Genomic DNA, 24,805 nt, shown 5'->3' on the forward strand with positions numbered 1-24,805 from the left:
ACTCTGTTTTTCACAACAGCAATGTGCTCGGGAGAAGTTAATAAAGTGGCAACAGGCTTGGCTCGTTTTCTTGCAGAGACGACAGTTTCAGTGTGGGATTAATACGATCTCAAATTTTCTTCAGTATAATTTCCGCGGTTAGTGTTCTGTCTTTTATGCTGAGTTGGCATTTTTCTGCAGTGAATTGGAAACTGAGCCAAACTATAACAGAAAAAAAGTAAAAATAATTGGCCATCTATCTCTACTGTTTGATGGCCATCTGACCCGACTGCTAGAGGGAGATGGCCAACATGATAAACATAACTCAACGCGTACTTTTTGACAGTTTTAGAAGTTAGGATTCATTAATGTATACTGTACTTTCCTAATATGTAAAAAACAACACTAAAATTTCGACACATACATTCACTGCAGCACGCAGTATGTAACTATCATAAAATTTTTTGTTGAGATGATAATGTTTTTATTCTCTGAGTTAATTAATAACGCGTTGACGCAGACCAAAATATACTCACTGTAGTCAGACATGAAGGTTCATCACTGGAGAGGTCACGCAGCGCCGTCGGACGACATTTCGGTTAAATTTCGGCTGTTGGCCATCTCTCCCGATTGGCCATCTCACCCGACTTTACCCTATATGTTTTTATTCATTCCGAGACATATCTTAGTTATTCCGCTACAGATCTATAAATGCCCAAATAGATCATAGTCTGCTGCAGATCAGGAAGGCCCCTTCGGGAGAAAACTGACCGTTCTCCATTTGTCCTACCTAGGTGTCGGCCCTTCTCATTTCCCTTTCAATTCCCCTACCATCTAAAATAGGGTAACTTTGTTTCTTTACCCAGATCAGAGAGTTTGTACAGGCATTCCCACCATACCTCAAAGGTCTTCCTTTCACTCCCACTAGATCCTTCGAAGAAAATTTCTTGACCAAACTGTATCGCCTCCATTTCTAGGAGGCTAATCCTGAGAAGGGGGGAGCTAGCTTAGACAACTATTCTGAGCAGATACCTCTTTCAATAACAAGTTGGAAGAGATGTCTGGGAATCTCCTCCATTCCAGCTGTAAGATAAGGAAGGGATCGCACTCTTACCTAGTAGCTCTTCCTTCGTAGTGGCCATTTTGACCTTAAGAACCCAACTGCGGGAATTAACTGTTAGTTAATTTACAAAACAACATCCAATAAAATTAATGAAATCTTCACATTAATAAGAATTTAACTACAAATTAAAAAAAAAGACAAAGTATTAGATAAGAATTATATATTTGTTTTTCAAGACCCGGTCTTTTAACAATACAGTGCCATTACGTATTACTTGATACTTTGCTGTTAACATAAAAATGCTATAACTCCCAAAACAAAAATACATTATATATTAACAAGAAAAAAATATATATATTCAAAATTCATTTAAATTTAAATAAATTGGAGTAAATTATTAAGAGTATAGACAGTTATTTCTATAAAATAAAGGAAAATCGTATCTAACATTTCATTTTGTGTAAAGGCCATGCTTTTTAATGATACAAATTTTGTAGATTTACAAATAATTTATGGTTTTTGCGATTTTAATTGTTAAAAGGCTCTTTCTTGTTACCAAAAGTACTTAAATATACATATGGAAAGGCTATTAAAAAGTTTTCCGAATTTTCCTATAATTAGGCATTACGAAAATGTGCAATTTTCTAATTTTCCAATTTACTAATTAAATAATTTAGCGTCTTTATTACTGGAGATTATTTTATTTTTTATATTTTAATGCTAACTCTATATTAATTATTTTTCGAATTTAAAATGGTTTCCGGAATCTAAATATTTAATGGTAGTTAACCAATAACATACTTCCTTTTTTTTTAAAAAAAAAATAAAATAAATAAACTTTAAACTTAAGCACCATAATTATCAAGTTTATCGAAATTTGACATAATTGAATTAATATTTGGAAATATGATTTTATCATTATGTTCAACAATCGATGTTTGCAGACGGAACAACATCTTGCGCATTTCGTTGAAAACATCTGAATGATCTGTGGCTTTAATATTTTCATCTGTGGCCACCATTGTTATCATTAATGTTATTGTTACAATTAGTATTGGTAGAAGTGGCATCATTTTGTTGTTGGTTATTGTCGTTCTGGAAAAAAAGAAATAAAGTGAAATAAAATTGATTTAATTATTAAAAAACTCTAAAACTAAACTAATAGCTCAAAAAAAAAAAAGTAAAGTAAAATGGGTAAAATGCTTCTGTTTTATTGGCTAGAACATTAGCACTTGGGACAACCAATTGAAAATGTCCGTTAGAAACATAGAAGCATCATCGAGATGATTTTGCCTTTCAGTTTTCCAATCACAGAGCCGATTGAACTAGTTTTTTTTATTTTATTTTATTTTAATTATAAGATCGTAGAAATTATTTTTGAACACTAGACAGACTTCAAATTGAAACTTCCGGCGGCTATTTGAAAAACTCGAAAACCACACAATAAACTCATTGTTCAAGATTCAAAAGGCAAACGAGTGCTACACTGTAATTTGGAAGAGTTTCAACAGGATTGATTTCTCACAAAATCGTTGATCAAGTGAAAACCAACAATAAATAAATAAAACATTAAAAATTTTACAATATACACCAAAATAGCACTTTAGAGGGATGCTTGATGACTCTAATCGCCCAGAAATGTCGTAAAAAACGAATATTCCTGTATAAAATGCAGGAAATCTAATTTACAGTAGACGATGTTTTATTTTAAAGAAGAAAAAAACCGTTAAAGCAGATTTAGTGACAAATTTCCCTCTTCCATTCCCCCCAAAACTAAAAAATCAATACCAAAAAAAAACTAATTCCGGTTAATCGACTCTTTAATGCCAATTATCAAGGGTACACTGCTCTATTTTTTAATTATGATTTTTTTCTCTACATATATTACTTTTCAACAGATTAGAAATTACTTCTTTTTACTTATATTTATGAAAAGCGGAAGTCCAAACATATATTTCCGGTGGAAAATTTAAATTTTAAGTACCTACGTTTGCTATACTTCCTTTTGTAAGTGGTAAGGGAAGTTAAAAATGAAACAAATTAAACCGAACCAGTATTATATCTTTAGGCGCCACGATAGCCGAGAGGTTATAGGCTAGACCCGCAAAGCTAAGATGTATTGTTGGTTTAGTGGGTTCGATTCCCCGGTCTCTAGGCCTTGGATTTTATTTAATGGTTAATATGAGAACTTAGTTGTAAAGTATGTTAGGCGGTTATAGGCTAGACCCGCAATGCTAAGATGTATTGTTGGTTAGTGGATTCGATTCTCGGTCTCTTGGATTTTTTTTTAATGGTTAATATGAGAACTTAGTTGTAAAGTATGTTAGGCGGTTATAGGCTAGACCCGCAAAGCTAAGATGTATTGTCGGTTTAGTGGGTTCGATTCCTAGACTAGGCCTTGGATTTTATTTAATGGTTAGTATGAGAAATTTACAGAAAAAGTATGTTAGGCGGTTATAGGCTAGATCCGCAAAGCTAAGATGTATTGTTGGTTTAGAGGGTTCGATTCCACCGGTCTAAGGCCTTGGATTTTATTTAATGGTTAGTATGAGAAATTTACAGTAAAGTATGTTAGGCGGTTATAGGCTAGACCCGCAAAGCTAAGATGTATTGTCGGTTTAGTGGGTTTGATTCCCGGTCTTAGGCCTTGGATTTTATTTAATGGTTAGTATGAGAAATTTACAGTAAAGTATGTTAGGCGGTTATAGGCTAGACCCGCAAAGCTAAGATGTATTGTCGGTTTAGTGGGTTTGATTCCCGGTCTTAGGCCTTGGATTTTATTTAATGGTTAGTAAGAGAAATTTACAGAAAAAGTATGTTAGGCGGTTATAGGCTAGACCCGCAAAGCTAAGATGTATTGTTGGTTTAGAGGGTTCGATTCCACCGGTCTTAGGCCTTGGATTTTAGTTAATGGTTAATATGAGAAATTTATAGTAAAGTATGTTAGGCGGTTATAGACTAGACCCGCAAAGCTAAGATGTATTGTTGGTTTAGTGGGTTCTATTCCCGGTCTAGGCCTTGGATTTTATTTAATGGTTAATATGAGAAATTTACAGTAAAGTATGTTAGGCGGTTATAGGTAGGCTAGACCCGCAAAGCTAAGATGTATTGTTGGTTTAGTGGGTTCGATTCCCAATCTTGTGGGCCTTGGATTTTATTTAATGGTTAATTTGAGAAATTTACAGTAAAGTATGTTTGCTAGTCGCCTCCGTCCACAACACCTAATTTAGTAGTTGGACTTAAAGCCCGCCAGAAATAATAGGCAATTACTTTACTTTTCTTACTATAATGTATTAGAATAGATAATTTTCTTACCTTGAATTCAATTAATACAATCTTCTTTGGCTTCTTAATCGACGAAACACTGTCCAACGTAGAAATGTACATAGCAACTACGTTTATGCTACGAACAAATTTCTTCTTTTATATGTTCCTTTAATGACACAATAATCACGAACACAATGAAAAAAAAGACAAAAAATAGAAATACCTGATCTTAAAAATAAACGTTAACAATATATTTGGAATTTATGAACTAATAGCTTCTTATCAATCTAAACAGAGTTTTTTTTTTATGGATTTCGTAACATGTAACAGATTTTTCTTGGGTAGACATAAGTTAAGAACTTTTATGACTAAGAAAACTGTTATGTGTTTGGTCAAAATTGGTAATAAAAATAGAAAAATCTAAAGATTAATAGCTTAATATTTACTGTCAATAAAGTTTTTATTATCTAAAAATTTTTGAAATTGACCAAATATTTCTCATATTTTTTGGCGTTATTCTTTAATAATATTTTCCTAATTAGGTATTTTATTTTATAGGAGCATAAAATTAAATTTTTTAACCAGCTGATTAAGTATTAGACACATGATGATGCAATGAAATGGAGAGAACAATTAATTCTGTAAAAAAATTTCGAATTATGTTCTTAATATTGGAAAAAACCCTTGCTGAGGAAAACCTGCAAATGGATCTTAGAAATAGGGAGATTAGCATCTTTTCGGGACAGCAGACGTATCGGTGTTCGCGTTCTAGCGTTCGAGCTGATCATTCACCGCATTATAGGCAATTATAGGCCAAAAAAAAATGAGGATCAACTCCCAAACTATCTGTTCCTGCAATAGAGACCCGGTGTCATTCCCCTAGTGGCTAGAGGGCATCAACTTTTGACAAAGGTCGCCTTTTACTGTGATAATACGAGATCCGCAATAGATAATACCCATCCGCTTTGTTGACAATTATCCTGTAAGGGAAACCTAATAAAATGTAAAAAAAACATATAAGGGAAGAAGGAGTAATAAAATTTAAGGAATGAAGGTATAAATTTCTTGATTTAATACCCAAACGGCTGGATAAATCCTAAACGTAAAGGGAATAAAAGGATAAAGGAAAAAAAACTGATTGATTTGCAGGTTTAAAAGGACTCGAAGGCTTTTCTTTTATTTTCCCTTTTTTAACAAAAGCTTGCCCTAATTTTATTTCCACCATAGAATTTTCTTATTTCCCTTTCTGTAATCTACATTTAAATAATTTTACATATTTTTTTCTGAACAAAGTAACTTAAAGTCTAATCTAAGGATTCTAGATTGACGAGGAATCGGTGAAATAAAAACAAGTCTAAGAAAGATGAAGTCTAAGAAATTCCTTATGAAATAAATACCATAATTCATTTGGTTCTTATGGTATTTAGTTCATAAAGGGGGTTTCTTAGGTTTTTCCTATGTTTTTGTATTAAAAGAAATTTCCCAATATCTATTTTATTGTCAAAATTGAACATTGTAATTAGTCTATTGTATCTGTCCCATTGGCATTACCAAAATTCCCGTGTAAGTCCCGGCTATATCTGTATATATAGGTACCTGCATCTCCAGTTCTGGCTCTTAGTTTCTGTAACTCAACCAACCCGCATAGCCACGTAAGTTTTCAATAATTATAAAGAATTTATTGTATTATATTACTGTTTTTTTTTACTGATTTTCTATGTTACTGATTCTCTAAATTGTTTGCATTTGTGTATTTGTAATATCCAGGCCCTGAAGAAGACAATATATTTGTTGAAACGTTGGCAAAAAGACGAGGTCTTATTTTTATTTGACCGATTCCTCGCCAATCTTGAGTCGTTAGTTTAAGAATTTACTGTCACGAAGCCTATATATTCATTAAAGTCTAATCATCTAAGTCCAACTAAGTCCCATCAGAATATATCGGCAAAGTTTTTTGTTTTTTTTTTTTGTGAGAATCATGAAAATTTATTAAATTTGAGCTGCAAAATGGTTGCTCAAAATGGACGCCGAATGGCCATTCTCCCTTTCCTTTTTTCTCCCTTTTGTGCGTTTGACACTTATTTTGAGTATTTTTGGGTTGGATTGGATCACAATGATTGCCAGAGGCAAAAATGCCAGTATAGTATATTGGGGCTGCAATGTGATTCAGAGTAAATGCGTGTTAAAAAAAGCTCTACTGTTGCTGTGTCATGGACTCGGCCGTGTTGTACGTGAGTACGTTTACGCAACGGGTTATGTTTTTTATATAAAATATTTTTATTTATGTATTTAGGATGAAATCAAGGAAACAAATAATTACTGTGTTGCAACATAACATACAATTATAGGTCTGTGATACGAAAAGTACGACACAAATGGCATACAAGATACATAGATACATCGAGATTTCTGGTAAACATTAAATCAATATAGATATTACCTAACGTTGTTGGAGAAGTTTCAATATTAGACAAATTGAACTCGCTGAGCATGAAGTCGGGCAATAAGCGGTTTTGTGAGACATCAACATTAAAGTCTCCAACTATCATAATTTGAGTAGTAAGATCAGGCTCGTAATCGGGTATAATTTTAGAGATGATTTGGGAATATTTTAACAACGATCATAACATAAAGAGTTTAATTTCTGCTAACGCTCGGATGGATATACACACACCCGAGTACGAATTTGAAGATGCCACTGGCCTTTTTCGTTTACTAGACAGACATCACCAGCTTTTGCGTCTTTCATTTCCAAATAAATTTCCGAAACGTCAATGTTAACTCTATTACAATCAGTGAAGCTATTGATGTTGCGATATATGGCGACTCCACCGGCTTTGCGACTTTTACCATTCGATTGTTCTTGAGAAGCTCTTTCCAACCGTATACGATCTCTGAATTTGGTTTTGGCTTTTCGACGTGTAAAGGCGACATTATATATTTTTTTATTCTAACACCTTTATTTTATTCACTGTCACTATTTTACACTAATGTTTTATATACAATCGAAGTTATACTAATTGCAAATCTCGATACGCAGCAAAATGATCTCAAAATGGCGGCGCTTCCCCCTCCACCGCGCGCGATGTGCCACAGTCCTCGCTTATCGTAATGAATTCTTTGATCCTTTAGCTATCCAGTGGTCTAATTTAATTTTGGATGTGGACGATAGATTCGAAACTATAATGCCTAACTGTATCCCCCGATTTTGTTATCATTAGATTTTTTGTATTGCCACCGTGTGATTCAAATTTAAAGACGTATTCACATCAAAAAAAGAAAAGTAAACCTACAATACATCTTAGCATTGCGGGTCTAGCCTATAACCGCCTAGCATACTTTACTGTAAATTTCTCATCATTAACCATTAAATAAAATCCAAGGCCTAAAGACCGGGGAATCGAACCCACTAAACCAACAATACATCTTAGCTTTGCGGGTCTAGCCTATAGCCGCCTAACATACTTTACTATAAATTTCTCATATTAACCATTAAATAAAATCCAAGGCTTAGAAACTGGGAATCGAACCCACTAACCAACAATACATATTAGCATTGCGGGTCTAGCCTATAACCTCCTAACATACTTTACTATAAATTTCTCATATTAAACATTAAATAAAATCCAAGGCCTCTCTAGACCGGGAATCGAACCCAGTACCACAATACATATTACCATTACAGGTCTCGCCTCTAACCGCTCGGCTACCGTGGCGCCCTAAATGCGTGTTAACTGTCCTATGAGGCACAAAGGGCTTAATTGTCCAGTTATTTTAACTGTCTAACTTTCCCTTCCACCCTGGATTCAACTTAAGCTTTATTACCTGTCACGTTCTACCCAAGTATGTCGACGATTTTTTTTGGAACAACAGCCACCTAGATAATTCAGTGTTTACACTGATATTTAGATTAAAATATTCATCGAAGATGATGAAGGTTACGGTAATCATCACAGGCTTCACAGGGTTCACTGGGTTCCTTACACTTTCATTATTCTAAAGACGACACGCACACTAAATGTTGAATCAGGTTGTTAATCTTAATTTGACATGTTTTGTCACGTTTCTTAGCGTTTAATGGTACTCGAACTATCGAGTTTAGGTTGGCAGTACTGGCACTTAACTTCCTCTATTATTCCTGCAGCGTACTAACTTCCTCCACCACGTCTATCTTCTATTCATCCACTTAGACTGTAAATCTTCTTGGCTTTATGAGTTCAGTATTGCCGAGGAATATTTATTAAAAAAATATACGAAGATGAAAAAGTAAAAATTGGTAAAAAACAGAAAGAAATCTTTTAGAAAGAATATTGCCAATTTCAGTCCTTATTTTGGACATTTTAATCAATCGAGAGTACAGCAGCTTAATGATCTGGTAACAATTAAATATTTCCGGCTAGAAAAAAAGTGATCTAAGGATGCGTTCCACTAAGCGTTCACAACAACGATCACGTTCAAGACCGCGGTTTTGCCCGTTCCACTTGCTTGCGAGTGTTACAATCGAAAACTCAAGAGGAATGGGGCTATGGGGCGTTTTAACCATTCATGTAAACATTACAAATGGCGACCTCGAAAATAAGACAGAAGCTTGAAGAGGTTGTTTTTTTTTTGTTTTTTTTAATTTTAACCCCGTTTATAAGCAGTTATAATCAACTTTATTAATTATTGGTAAAGTTAACTTATATTAAAAATATATATTTATAATTCAATTTTTTATATTACATTTTAGTGGAGTATTTATAAAATTTACGTTTAAATAAAATTAAAATGTCTTTTGTGGCAACAGTAGGATATTTATTAATGCAACGTAATAATGCTTTAGAAAGTTCTTCATCTAGTTCCGATGAAGAGGAATGCAATTTTATACAAACTCGTAATAGTGAAAAGCGGAAACTTAAGCCACGTATTATTAACTATCAAAGTGTAATTGATCTTTATTCAGTGATTTAGTATGTAAAGGGAGAAGTAATTTTTCATTTTATTATTTATTTTAGACTTTCGAGAAACACATTCAATTATTTACATGAGACTTAATACTTTCATTTACCTGATATAATTTTTTTTCGGTCGCCAAATTACACCAAATTTCTGACCGCCCACTTCGACCCAGCACCTTAAGGTGGGAGAGCTTCTTCGCGTGAGCGAAAATAATGACGTCATCAGTGACGTTTTCGCCGCGACCACTACGACCGCGATCGTCAAGTGGAACAGCTGTGAAGGTACATTTTGATCGTTGTGAGCGCTTAGTGGAACGCATCCTAAGTATATTGAATTTTTATTTTTTTACAAGAAGCAGTTGCAATTATATAGTTGATATATATGATGTTTTAAGTCAATTTTATGGCTAAATAGAGTTCCGTGCTGGTCATTGACGAGTAAAGACGTGTTGTTGCTGTCTCTATAAAAAAGTGTTTTTTATCGGTGTTTTGTTAAAGTTTTTCTAATTTGTTTTTGTACATTTAGTAAGTGTATTAGTTTCTGGTTCATTGTGCGAAATTTGGTGGAATTTCTTACGGTAGAACAGTTAAATTTTAGAGAAAGATTATACGAATTTTATTAAAATTAAATGTACTAGCCAACTGAACTAGTAGTGCCTAGAGTGGTGGGGATAGCTGCACAACTTATCTCGCAACTGTAAGCAAACTTTTGTGTTAAAGTCTAATAGGAATTTGGTTATAATTTTGAAATTTTATGGTTAATTTAACACAATATTACAATAAAAGTTAAAAAAAAAAAAAAAATCATTCATTTAATTTATTTGATATATACCTACGTTTTGGACACCTTAATGAGTCAGGAGACTTTAGATAAATTCTTTAGTCCTATAACTGCAAAGGATTCGAAAAGAAGACGTTCGTCAAGTTCTCCTGATCTATCTGACAAGAAGCTATTACGAATGGATAAGGATAGTGCAGAAATAGAAGGTGGAAGCTTTCAACCATCCTTTTTAAATGAAATTAAAGTTATGATGAAATCTATGAATGAGCAGATTTCAAAACTAGCAACAAAAGAGGACATAGGAAAGTTGGAGGAGAAAATTGAGAGAGTTCTGACTGATAATGAGAAGATGACAGTTGAATTGGCTGGCTTAAAAGAAGAAAATAAGCAGCTAAGAGATAGAGTGGGGGCGCTGGAGAATAGAGTGAGAAGAAACAACCTGATTTTTAGGGGTGTTCCGGATAGTGCGGACTATGAACAGGCAGTAAAGGATATATGCCGCAATGTATTGGGTTTGCAAGAGGAAGTAAGCATAGTCCAGGCGTTTCCAATTAGTAAATCTAGCGCTACATCTGAAAATAAAGTGGTTTTAGCAGAGTTCTTAGCCTACAAGGATGTTCTAAAGATTAATGCTAAACTTAGGAATATTAAGGACACTGGCTTAAATATTCATCAGGATTTCGAACCCGAAACTAGGTTAAGAAGAGCTAAATTATTGGCACTCAGAAGAGAAGTAAAGCGCACTTCACCCAATTTGCGGATTAGACTACGTACAGACATTCTGTTGGTCACTGGTAATAATGGGCATGTAATTAAACTCAAGTGGGGTGATGAACATGGTTTGAGGACGACTGATGGCAAAGATGGAATGAAAGCGCTGGCGGAACTCACTGGTTCTGATTTCTCCAACTTTTTCAAAGAAGGGATGGAAATTAACGCTAAGGCACATCGAGTTTCTTCGCAACATCATCATCGCCATTCTTGATGGCATCTTTCAGGTGAAGCTCCACACTACAACACGGAGACGACTACGGCCAGGAAAATGGATAATAGAGTAAAAAATAATGTTACTTATTCAATTGATAATTCAACCTTGTTTACTTTTTTGTACTATAATATCAGAGGCTTACTAAATAAAAAGTATGACCGAAATTTTTTGAACTTAGTTAGAAGCTATAAAATATTTTGTCTTAGTGAAACGTTCGTATTGGAGAGAGATTTTTGTAAGTTTGAATATTTGTTTACCGGTTTTAATTTAAAATGGTTAGGAGCTGAAAAAGAGGAAACTAAACATGGTAGAGCAAAAGGAGGTATGTTGTTAGGATTTAGTAATGAGCTATCTGATTATATAATGTACGAACAGATCAACAATTTAATTGTAATTAAAATACGTAAGGATAATCAAACAGTTTCTATCTTGCCAATATATTTGAATTGTACTTCTTGGGGGAGGGACTTTAATAATTTATGTAAAAATTATGTTGAATTTAATTTAAATAACTGCGTTCTAATAGGGGATTGTAATGCCAGGGTTTCAAATTTTCAAATTCTGTCTGATGAGGTAAATCTAGAAAGTACACTTAATGAAAGAAAATCTAAAGACAAAATACTAAATGTTGAAGGTAAACAGTTTATAGAGTTTTGTGAGGATTATGGTCTGTTTATAATGAACGGTAGCACTGAAAACGATAAGGAGGGTGAGTATACGTTTGTCGGTCCGATGGGGAATTCGGTAATAGATTTATGTTGTGTTCCCTCTCATTGTCTTATGTATGTTAATAGTTTCAAAGTGTTGTCCGAGTTGTATTCTGACCATATGCCTATCGAACTGGGTCTAAAAATAGGTAAGGTTTTTACCGGAAGTAATACTGTTAGTAATATATTACCAAAGTTAATTTTCACTGAAAAAGATCGTAACTGCTATAAAAATAAATTAAAACTAGAAATGGAAAAACATTCTGATTTGCCATTGGAGAGTCAGAATGCGGTTAACTGTTTAGTTGAGAGAATTAAAAAAACGGCAGAATTAGGTAATAAACTTCACGAAAACAAGAAGATGATAGTTTTTAAAGAGGTTTGGTATGATTATGATTGTTTCAAGTTAAGAAAAAAAGTTTTTAAATTATTAAAATTATTTAGAAAGACGGACTCTGCCCTAGTAAAACAATTGTACATACAGACAAATAAAAGTTATAAAGAGTTATGCCATAATAAATACAGAGAATACTATGAGAATTTATTTTGCAAGTTAAAGCATACAAGTAACTCTAAAGATTTCTGGTCAATTACTAACTTATTTAAAAAAAGAAATAGAATTTTGTCACCTACTTGTACGCCAAATGAATTAGTGGACTATTTTAAATCGTTACTAAACCCGCCCTTAAAAAGTTTATTGGTTAGCTACGCAGAACCCCTTATACAAAATACCCATTTAGATAATATTATTACGATGGATGAGCTAAATAACGTGTTGTCGAAAGTTAAAGAAAACAAAGCTCCCGGTAGTGACAGAGTGCCCTACGAATTTTATATGAATGCACCAATCGAGTTTTTGCAGTCATTGTTAAATGTTTTCAATTCGATTTTTAACGATGGATCCATTCCAAATAGCTTTACTAGAGCTATTATTTTCCCTCTTTACAAAAAAGGCGACCCAAGTTTAATCTCAAATTATAGAGGGTTATCGTTTATCGATACAGTTGCAAAATTATTTTCTGGTATTTTGAAAAACAGACTGGAGCACTGGATAGACACTGAGGGTATTCTTCACGAATTTCAGGCAGGTTTTCGTCCGGGATATTCCACAACGGATCAGATATTTTCTTTGTATAATATAATCCATTTACGGTGGACTCAGTCTGGGTCTAATAAAAAGTTATATGCCTTCTTTGTTGATTTTAAATCGGCATTTGATTGCATTGATAGACGTGCTCTTTTTTATAAGCTGTCTAATATGGGAGTTTCAACGAAAATGTTGAATTGTATAAAAGGCCTGTTTAGGGGTTCGGCTGCAGCAGTATGGATTAATCAGCGGTTAACTGAAACTTTTCAAATAGAAATGGGTGTTAAACAGGGATGTTTAATAAGTCCGTTACTGTTTAGTTTGTTTTTAAATGACCTTTTTGATGAACTGGATGGTGGAGTAAATTTAGGCGGCCTGAGAATCAAACTGTTGGCGTACGCCGATGACGTGGTCATCTTGGCAGACAATATTATTACTTTGAGGCGTATGATACGGAATCTGGACAAATACTGCGAGATGTGGAATCTGTTTGTCAATCTAGAAAAATCTAAGATTGTAATTTTCAAACCCAATTCTGGCAAGCCGTCAAACAAAGAAAAATGGTATTTTCGCGGACAGCTAATTCAGAATGTCAGTGAATATGTTTATCTGGGAATTAAGTTTTCCTCCACCTTGAATTTTAAAACTCATATAAAAGAAAAACTTAGCAAATCTAAATTGGCAATTAACAGTTTTGGGAATATGTTGTTCTCTAAAAGGGATATCGCTTTTGCTACAAAGTTAAGGTTGTTTCACACTACATCGCGAATGGTGATGTGTTATGGAGCACAAGTGTGGGGATGGAGGGAATACGGTGATGTGGAAAAGCTCCAGAGATTTTTCCTTAAAAAAATCTTTGGTCTCCCTCAAAACACTGCTAATTATTTTTTGCTGTTAGAATGCAATTTGAACAGTATGTTCTCCTATACTTATCGACTCCATCTGAGCTATGTGAATAAAGTGTTGCGCGTAATGAGTGATGATAGGTTGCCGAAAAAGCTGGCTATGATGGCAATTAATAGGCGGGTGTGTTGGGTTGAGCAGTGGCACTCATTGTTAAATAAGCATAATCTATGTATGGAAGCTAATAGGCCTTTGGCAGAACAGTGGAGCGAGCTATCTAGTACATTACTGAAAGCTATTGTTGATCATGAAAAGTGTAAATTGCTAGAAGCAGCAAAAAATAGTTCCACTCATTCAGTTTACCCCTTTTTAAACTTTTCACTGGCTAACCATTATCTGTGTACACAAACATTTCAAGATTGCAAATTAATTATAAAAGTAAGATCAGATATGCTCAACTTGACACATAAACCGTGGTTAAACGATAGCACGCTCTTCTGTCCGCTTTGTAATCTGCTTATAGCTGAGGACCTTCATCATTTCATGGCGGAGTGCCCTACTTTGGCGGAGTTCAGAATGCGTTTTTTTGGTTCCGCATATTTAACTTCCGTTAAATGTTTAGAACTGTTAAACGGTTGCAACTGGGTTGCACTTAGTAAATTTGTGCATCACGCTTATGGCTATAGAAATTTAAAAAATAAAATAAAATAAAAAAATAAAAAATAAAAATAAAATAAGAAAAATAAATAAATAAATAAAACTATATTTTGAGAAATGAATAATTTAATTGCAACTCTCTCTCCAATCACAATATAATATATTTACAATACAATAACTTAAAATCCATTAATCATATATTTTAAATTTAGTGTAAAAAATATTATTGTTCAATTTGTAAAAAGAACTTTGGTTAAAATATTTTGTCTATTGTACTGTTATTGTACGGAGCTCGCCTGACGGTCTTTGACCAAGGCATTTACGTTTTTTAGATTTTTTAAAGTATTTTTGTTCTGTTGTACAATAAACGTTTAAATAAATAAATAATATGGCTAAATAAACGTTATTATTTAGTTAGCATTTGCATTAGTTCGTGTGTAATGGCATAGATAATTGTGTTTGTTAACTTCCTATTCAAATAATGTGGAAACGGAGAATTTCATCAGATTGGCGTTTGTATTATTAAGTGGTGAGGGGGTGGGGGAAATGACGTCTTAATTAAATCTTATTTCCCCTTAACTTACTTGTTACCTAGCTTCTGTTTACACAACACGCGCAGGAAATTGAAATTCTCGATTCAAGTAGTAAGAAGGTTATTTTACAGGAAGTGATTTTTCAATTAATTTAACAAAACAAAAACCAAAAAAAAAAATCTTAAAACGGGGGGAAAAAAATAGAAAAAGGTGCGAAAAAGAGGAAGAATTTTCTTTGTAATTGTAATTTTATAGCATTTCCTGTTTTAAATCATTTCCTTCCTGCTTATCTGCTTCGTAAACGAGAAAGTAGGAAAATTAAAATTAAAAAGAAGAGGGTATTTTTAAAAACTCTACCCACACAAACACAGGAAACCTCGAGATCTAATTCAAATTCCGGGGGGCTTCGAAAATAATATTTGAAGACTACACGGGAAGAAAAGGGTTAAGCCCATTTTATAGATTTTTTCAGGAGAGCAACTTTAAAGTTTGAAACATTTGCAGTTTCAGTGTTTATTGAAATATGCTTTTGTAATTTATACAGTGCATTGGAATGGACCTGTTCATTAGTATTCCTTAAAAGTATCAAACAAATATTTTTAAAAATTGGGGGGCCTCTGTGCCCTCGAATCGGATTGTGAAAATAAGAATACAAGGGTTGGCTGAAAAGTAATGCACACATGGCTAGGAGAGGGGGAAAGATAAGAGTTATCAAGTTCGGACAGAAAGTATATTAAAGTGCAATTCTTAAGCTTCACAATTATGTATTACTTTTCAATGTAGTCACCATTAACGCTGATACATTTCTCCCTACGTGAAACAAGTTTTTTCATTCCCTCACTGAAGATTCTTTTGACTTTTCTTGAATCCAGGACTTGACAGCTGCCTTCACCTCATCGTCTGAGGAGTAGTGATTACCCTTGAGGTCTCTCTTGAGTGGAGGAAGCAAGATCCGGGGAATAAGGAGGTGGAATAAGGTGGAATTGGTTCAAACTTCAGTTTCTCTAGAGCCACTGGCAGTTTCGCCACGCGAGGTGTGAGGACGAGCGTTTTCATGTTGCAAGATTATTGGTGCCAAGCTGCCTCTAGAGTCTGTACATACCGAGAAGAATTTACTCCTGGTTGCCACTGGATCCAGGAAAATCGGTCACATAAACTTGGTGAGCATCCCCAAAACGCAGTCAGAAGAATTTTTTTTTTGCGGACGGTTGTGTTTTGAACTTTTACCGGCCGAGGAGAAGACGCATGTCGATATTCAGTGCTCTGCCTTTTCTCTTCTGGGTGTCGTATTGATGGACCCATGATTCGTACCCTGTCACAATATTCAAAAGAAAGTCGATGATAACAGCACGCTGTTTATCTAGCAGTGATATAGCACCAGTACACGTGTCCATACTTCGGCGTCTAGAAATACACTGGCTGAACGCAGCGAGCTCAAACTGCGCATACGTAATAAGAGGAAATGTGACTTCCAAAAGCCACCTCGGGCGCTTTTTGGAAGCTCTTCGTTCGCGCTTGGCAAGCATGTGTGCATTACTTTTCAGCCAATCCTCGTATAATGTAATTTAGAAAACATATTTCACTATATAAACTCCACGCAACTCCCCGCGACAAAATTTCTATTCATCTGTGGAGTCTAGTCCGTCTATCATACAGGGTGGTTCATAACTAATTGAGTATCAGAAAATAATAATATTGTTTCCAAAATTTTCTGCTTTTATTTTGAATGAACTTTTTGTAAATTATAATATATTCCTTTCATAAATAACTTTCATAAAACCAGACAAGAAAAAATTAATACAGCTTAGAAATGCACACCTGCAGGACTTCACCCTTTCTGCCCGTGTTTTGGATGGGACTTCACCCGTTTTCTCAGTGTATACTATATACGATTCATCTGGCTATAATTCTCGAGACTAAAACCATTACATTCAAACTAAGTGTAATCTTCTTCATTTTCTTTAGAAAACCCAAATTTCTTTTTAAAAACAACAAATAAATTGAAAGATTCTTAAAATGTTAAAAAAAAAAACTTATTTAATTTCCAAACAAGCTGAATTAGCCAATTAGCGTCCAATTTAAGCTCGCCTTGATGATTGAACCAACAAGTACCCCCCGCTAGAAAATTATTATTTGTCCTTATTTCTAAGGGTTGCAGAACAGCGTCTTATACTCCTTACAATAATCGCCTTACTGTCAAATGCAAGGTCCTCAATCCGCTTACACAGTGAAATAAGTCTCTAACGGAAAAGGCCGCTACCCCCCATCCCTAAACCGGAAATATTTATACGTACTTTAAAATCAAAAAGCTCCTGGTGATATATATTTGTATATATTATTATTCTTTTATTTCTTTCTACTATTGTGAATAGATGTAGCAAAATTGAGGCCATGTTGAAAAAGGGAAAATTCTCAGGTTAAAAGGTTTTTTCGTGAAAATAAGTTGTGAAGCGTCAATTTCCGGTCTTTGCATTTCTTAGATATTTGGTATGATATATTTTATAATAAAATTAAATTTTTCAGCAATCAGTGAATTAAGGGCCCTCCATTATTGAACTAAATTTAGTGTAGACATTTTGTATTTTCTGTAGTGCTGCACGAGACCGAGACAAGGCGAGACTTTATGCAGTCTCGATCTCGGTCTCGGTCTCGGTCGCTCAAGTCTCGGTCTCGTAGAGATATCTCGGTCTCGGTTTTTTTGAATTTTTGTTTAAGTATTAAAAGCGGTTTGCTATTAATAATCTTTTCAAAAAATGTTATTATTTTCTAATAATTATTTTAATTTAAATATTGGTAATGAAGATGTGTGTAAAAGAAGACAACTACTTACACTTCAATGCATCATATATTACTATTACTGTTATATATCTTTATATAATTTCAAAAAGATGTTGAAAACGCGCCAAATGAAAGACCCAAATAACACATCTGCCTGCTATAACAAGTCGATTCGTGAAATAAAAAATACACCTCCCAACAAACTTCCCGCTCCATTAGTTATGGCTGTTGGTGAAGATAAAGAATCTGATGATTCACCTTTTGACGACGACGACGACTGTATCAATATTTTTGCACCATTTTCTCAAAAATCAGCAAATATCACCGAAGCATGGAAGACAGAAATAATTAATTACACCAAATTAGACCAAGCACCAGTAGACGTTGACATTTTAGAATGGTGGAAAACACTTGAGAATTCCTTCAAAAATTTGTCTAGAATGGCGAAAGATATTTTTAGTATCTGTGCAACTTCAGTGCCATCGGAAAGATTATTTTCGCAAGCTGCGATGATAATGACCAATAGAAGATCTTCTCTAACTTCTGACTCAGTAGAAGTTCTTTTATGTATCAATGCTTGGGCAAAGTGTATCTTAAAAACGAAAATTTGTGGCAATATTTTTTAGGTGCAGAGATAGTCTTTTTTTTCAAATTCACTAATTCCAAAATTCTAAAATATATTTCAAATAATATCAAAGTTCAAAGTATTAGATTATTAATAGTGAAATTTATGAAATTGAATGAATGAATGATATGAATAGTGAAATTTAGTGAATTTATGTAAAAATTATGAAATTCGAAGGGGGCCGTCACGGTAGCCGAGCGGTGCGAGACCTGCGAAGCTAATGTGTATTGTGGTACTAGGTTCGATTCCCGCTCTTAGGCCTTGGATTTTATTTAATGGTTAATATGAGAAATTTACAGTAAAATATGTTTGCTAGTCGCCTCCGTCCGCGACACCAAACTGGTAGTTGGACGTAAAGCCCCGCCTGAAAAAATAGGCGATTACTTTACTTTGCTTACTTTACTTAGTACAGATCACGCACTTTTGTGTTCGTTATACTGTAGTGTTTTGATTGAGGTTTGCTACTAAGCTGTGTTTGTGTTATGGAATGACTTTAAAGAGTGTGTCAGAGTTATAGGTTAATTTGGTCATTCATAGCGTTTTGGCGAATTGGCTTTCTGTTTGTACATTTGTACTAAGTCAAATAGAAGTAGTAATATTGTACATATATAATAAAATCGTATCTTGTAATAATTAATTCAATACCCGTAATGATTATTTATTAATAAAGAACACAATTTTATAATTTTGTAGCTAAAAATTAATATTTGAAAAACCGAGACGAGACCGAGATTTCTCGACGAGATATATATCATGTCTCGGTCTCGGTTGCTCAAGTCTCGTCTCGTCTCGTTTCTCGTGCAGCACTAATTTTCTGTCATTGTTTTGTGCATTACTGCTTCTGTACGAGTTATGGCTATTGAATAACGAGACTATTGCTGTAAAACATTTTATTTTAAATTTATACATATTTAGTTATTATCACCTTCAATATACACCCCTCCCCTATCCCTACAAAGCTCCATGCGAATTGTTCGAAACAGTGCTGGAAGTCTTTTTCTGTCAGCTCCTCCTGCATGAGACGCGTGCCGCTTTTTCTTTCACAGCTTCAACGGACACTGAAATTGTGTTCCTTTTAATGCAGATTTGTCTTTAGGGAACAGATAAAAGTCACATGGGGGGGCCAGGACAGGCGAATAGGGCGGATGGCCTTATAAACTGGGATGTTGTACTTGGCTAGAAACGTCTTGTGACACAGAATGCAGTGTGAGCCAGCGCGTTGTCTTGCATTGGAGAACCCTGAGGACTTGTTCTTCCACAAATCGGGTCGTTTTTTTTCCTTACTCTTTCACGTAGTTGAGCAAGCACCTCACGGTAGTAATGTTGATTCAATTATAATCGATTTTTTCATCCGTTTTGGACGTGGAAGGGCGCGACCCGGGCGGTCATCATCTCCGACGTCTTCTCGGCCATCTTGGAAACCTCTTGAACCACTCAAAAACTTGCGCACGTAATAAACATTCATTGCCATATACTTTTTTTTTAATAAAAGATAAGTTTCAGTAGAGGTTTTACCGTATTCTGGAGACCTCAAATCATAAATTTTTCTTGGTTAAACATTAAAATAAAAATATGTGCTCGAATGAAGATCCCAGTGGAAGTAAAGAGCTTTCAAACCAATAAAGTACTACGAGGATTCTATTTCCTGCCAGACTCCATTATCACGCACAAAACTACAAGTGAACTATGGATGTTGAAATAATAAATCCCTTCGGGAGACAAAACGTTTGCACCAAGAAATGTCAAGATGTCAAGAGTTAATTTTACTTTATTTTGTGCTGAAAAAGAAAACCCCCGAGTGTTTGGTTAAGACAAATATTTAAATTCTTCTCTGGCTTTAAGAAAACTTTGTTAAAAACATAAAGAAAACATTTTTTAAAAGTTTCCGTCTGGGTCAAAGTGGAATGAGGTGACCTTCCTGCTGAAGAAAAATCTGGTTTTAACACTCACACGACTTTCTCGAGATTCTAGACTTTTTCAAAACAAATTTAATTCTTATCCAGATTGTATAACTTCACATCAAACTGGAAAAAAAAAAAATATATATATATATACAGGGTGACCAGAGTTATATGCTCCACCCTCTTTTTTTTTTAACGGCGGGAAATTTCGAAAATATAAAAAACACGTATTTAATCATTTTTAGTCTAGTTTATTTTCAGTGATTGACCCATTTTTTTAAACCCTTGTATCTCGAGATACAGCATCCAACTTTTGTTTTTCAAATGGAACGTTATATTTTTTGTTGCATATTTTTATAGTATTTGAGCTCCTAAAAAAATAAAAAAAATTTTTTTGAAATCGGTTAGGTTTTTCAAAAGTTATGGGTATTTAAAATATGAAAAACAAATTTCAGTTTAGGATGAGGCAGGGTTGCTGCAATTTGTGGGAAAAAATAAATAAAGGATAGAGAAGGAACATGATTAATTCTTTTGCGTCTGTAGAGGGAATAGAAGTGGCTACTTCGTGGTGGCTGGATTGGGAAGAATTGTAGGGAAGGCAGATGGTTTTTTTTTTTGGATGAAGGAGTGTACGGGAATTATGGAAGATATCTCAAGAAAAGGGAGCCAATTCTAGTGTGTCATGGAGAAGCTAATATGTACGAGTATTGTGATACTGGGTTCGATTCCCGGTCTTAGACCTTGGATTTTATTTAATGTTTAATATGAGAAATTTATATCAAAGTATGTTAGGCGGTTATAGGCTAGACCCGCAAAGCTAAGATGTATTCTTGGTTAGTGGATTCGATTCTCGAGCTCTAGGCCTTGGATTTTATTTAATGGTTAATATGACAAATTTACAGTAAAGCATGTTAGGCAGTTATAGGCTAGACCCGCAAAGCTAAGGTGTATTGTTGGTTAGTGGATTCGATTCTCGAGCTCTAGGCCTTGGATTTTATTTAATGGTTATATGAGAAATTTATAGAAAAGTATGTTAGGCGATTATAGGCTAGACCCGCAAAGCTAAGGTGTATTGTTGGTTAGTGGATTCGATTCTCGAGCTCTAGGCCTTGGATTTTATTTAATGGTTAATATGAGAATTATAGTAAAGTATGTTTGCTAGTCGCCAGTCTGTGGAATTGGTTCTGGGTTGTCTGGAGTTTCTTTGATGTTACTACTAAAGGTCTAGGAGCTCTAGAGCAGGGAAGGCGTAGAGGTCAGGAAAATTATTTCGAATAAAAGTTCTATCTAAGGTTTTAAAAATAATCAACCTTATTGCTAATTTGTATCCGTCCGCAGCACATGTTTATCGTTCGCTGTTATCGGTACCGGATTTTCATCTACCACCTATGAAGGACGGAAATCCGAAACCGGTTTGGTTTACGATAAACAAGCGTGCTATGATGGATAAAATAAAAGATATTACCGGAGTACTGCGAATCACATTTTCAACGTATTTAATCCATGCTGATAATGTGCAGTAAAAGGACCCACCGTTCCTGGAGCTGAAATCGCACTTTAAGGGAAGCGTTTCCATTCTTCTCCAAAAAAAAAAAAAGAAAAAAAAGTGAAATTTGATCTACTACAGTACAATATGAGTGCAATGTTAAATCGATAGTGCAATATTCGAGCAAACATCGAGTAAATTGAAAAATCGATACAGTAACATCCAGTTGGGAGAGTTTGATATCTATTGGTTTCCCAACCGTAATACAACGTGACGTTTTACACACAAACACACGCGCGCGTGTGTAAATCTTATCTACCGCAATTCTTCCCGATTTTTCCGCAAGGAATCAGAGAATGTAGATAGCAATGGAGGAAAAAGAAAAATGAAAAAAAAACACAAGAACAGGTTTTAAATATCATTAGCCTGACAAAAAAGTGAAAAGTATGTTCAGATGGTTGGCCAGTTTGTAGTCTGGGGCAAGAGCTTTGTTCCACAAGAAGTATGGTGGCTGGTTTATACAGTGTCCTCAACTCCTGGGCCTGGGATCTCATGAAGGGAGAGATACTAGCATCCCCCGCCCTGCCGCGCCACTGTTGTTGCCTGCTTCTTTCTTCCCCCCTCCTTTATTATGTTCACCGGAAACGTTCTTCCTGACGGAACTCCACTCTGGTGTTACTCTAGCCTCTTTCCAGTCTGCTGGCTTCTTCTCCACTCTTTTTGGCCCGACTTTACCCACAGAGTACAGTCGGCAACATATACTCCCGTGAGTGGGTCTGTCTGTCTGTCTGTCGTAGGGTACAGTCGACTTCACCCTGACTTCACCACAATCACCGTCCGCCCTTACCTCACAAAACTCACTTCTATATGGCGGTCCTGTCCACATTTATATTTCCACTTTTACTAAAATAAAATCTAAAACCTTGTACCTTCTAACTTGCTACGTGGCTTTGTCACTCACAATATTACTTTAGTTATACTCCTTGCTCTTTGCTCTTTGCTCTTGTCTTTACAACTGCTACTTAACTCTCAGTTGTAGCTTTTACGGCAATTTAACTAAAAGCATTTATAAAACATACCCAATGAAAATGTTCACACAATGCAGTTTGTTTGAAATTTATATTCTGATTTGACTTAATAAAAGAAACAAAACATGCGCCTGCACCAATTGATGAGAGAGTACCCATCAAAACCCAATATAAATACTCATATGACCCTCTCTTAATGTAATTTACGTAATTAAGTTTGCTAGAATTAAGTAAGTAAAGTAATTGCCTATTTTTTTCAGGCGGGCTATACGTCCAACTATCCAACTACTCCGTCTTGGACGGAGGCGACTAGCAAACATACTTTACTGTAAATTTCTCATATTAACCATTAAATAAAATCCAAGGCCTAGACCGGGGGAATTGAACCCACTAAACCAACAATACATCTTCGCATTGCGGGTCTAGCCTATAACCGTTTAAATACTTTACTATAAATTTCTCATATTAACCATTAAATAAAATCCAAGGCCTAGACCGGGGGCATCGAATCCACTAAATCAACAATACATCTTAGCTTTGCGGGTCTAGCCTATAACCGCCTAAGATTCTTAACTGTAAATTTCTTTTTATTAACCATTAAATAAAATCCAAGGCCTGGAGACCGGTGGAATCGAACCCAGTACTACAATACACATGAGCTTTGCAGGTCTCGCCTCTTAACCGCTCGGCTACTGCGGCGCCTAAAGTTCAGTAGAGTGGCATTTCTGATCAGCTGATTATCTTCAAATTTGAGATTTTACAACAAATTTTTCTCGAAAACTACGTGTATAATAAAACTCGTATATATTTTCTTTGCTTCATCCTGGGGCGTCTTCATCCTTATTAAACCGCTCCAATTAGAAATAAAACTAGAACAGAGCAGAGCAAGGTATAACTTGAACGAAGTAGTTAATATTGGTTACAGTTACTCGTGAATTAGCACTAAGCGGTGCAACATGTCGTTCATTACTGCTTGCGGCGTTGCTCTGTTTCGTTCTTCTAGGCAATTTACGTACCTAGGTACGATGGTACCTAGATAAATTGTAGGTAAACATCAATAAATGATGCTTAATTTCCAATTGAACGTTTTTCTTTTTTGTTTCCAGGATTTCAGATTGAATGTTGAAATTTAAATGTCTGGGCAGATGAGAGCCCATGTCGCTAGCCAACCAGTGAATCTGTCGTCACACTTCCAGCCGCACGTCAACAAGCAGCCGGGAAATCTGACAGCTCATTTCCAACCATGGCTGCCTACGACCGTACTACGTGACAGGTAAAGTATGTCAATTACCTTTGTATCATCAATATATTAATTCAAATCATAACCTTTGTTTACATTTTTTTTTATTACATCTGCAAATAATTACAACTGTAATTATATAACTGTACATATCATAAATCTAGGTTATTTAAAGTTTGTACGGCGATTACAAGCTCGTAAATCTAAACTTCCATTTAAAAAGCAGTTTTCCCAAAAGATTCATTAATAGTTTTTAGGTAAAACTTTAGGAGTGTTCCCGCTGGATCACTTCTCCCCTCAGTTAGTGACTGTGTAATAGTGTCATTGTTAATAATAGTGCAGCGTTAGCTGCATTAACTTGCAATATAAATTTTAAAACAAATTTTAATAAACTTTTAACGCAGTAGAATCGTTTAAACCAGCGTTTCCTAACCGGTGGTTCGCGATTTGCTGGTTGGTAGTACACGAACAATAATCAATAATGGCGGACATAAAAAATTAAATCATAAAAATATCGTAGAAACGTTTTTTCTCCTATAATTCGTCAAAAATTATTTTAATTAATAATATTATACATGCAGTAAAGTTGTTAATATGTACAGTGTGAATAAGGTTAGTCTGTCTCAAGATATACGAGAAAATATAATAGCACATTTAACAGGATTAAAATTGTCTTTCACGGAGTATTTCCCCAAAACCCGAAAACACAAATGATAATTGGATTTCAAAACCCCCTTCTATAAAGGAAAATTTAGTAAAATTATCATGTGATAGAGCTTAAATGATAACTACGTAAAAATCGCTTAAAGAGACTGATTGTAATGAGTAAGCTCTATCCAAGCAACATTAAATTTAATTGGTACTTAGTTGAATGCTTAAAAAGATTAATTTAGAAGATTTGGGCA

The 24,805-nt window shown here is 34.8% G+C and overlaps 1 long non-coding RNA gene across 3 annotated transcripts in view; it reads right to left on the reverse strand.

Moving 5' to 3' along the window:
• Positions 1-1,245: 1,245 nt before the first annotated feature.
• The window catches only part of LOC141458354 (uncharacterized), a 40,865-nt gene continuing 17,305 nt past the window's right edge, over positions 1,246-24,805 (reverse strand). For all 3 annotated transcript variants that reach the window (XR_012460897.1, XR_012460896.1, XR_012460895.1), the window contains 2 exons: positions 4,358-4,475; positions 1,246-2,137 (listed from right to left, as the gene is read on the reverse strand). This is a non-coding gene — a long non-coding RNA (uncharacterized lncRNA). The remainder of the gene's footprint in view (positions 2,138-4,357; positions 4,476-24,805) is intronic.

Source organism: Rhodnius prolixus, unplaced genomic scaffold (assembly GCF_049639745.1).
Source record: "Rhodnius prolixus isolate KJV_2025 unplaced genomic scaffold, Rpr scaffold_5, whole genome shotgun sequence".
Taxonomy (NCBI): Eukaryota; Metazoa; Arthropoda; class Insecta; order Hemiptera; family Reduviidae; genus Rhodnius; species Rhodnius prolixus.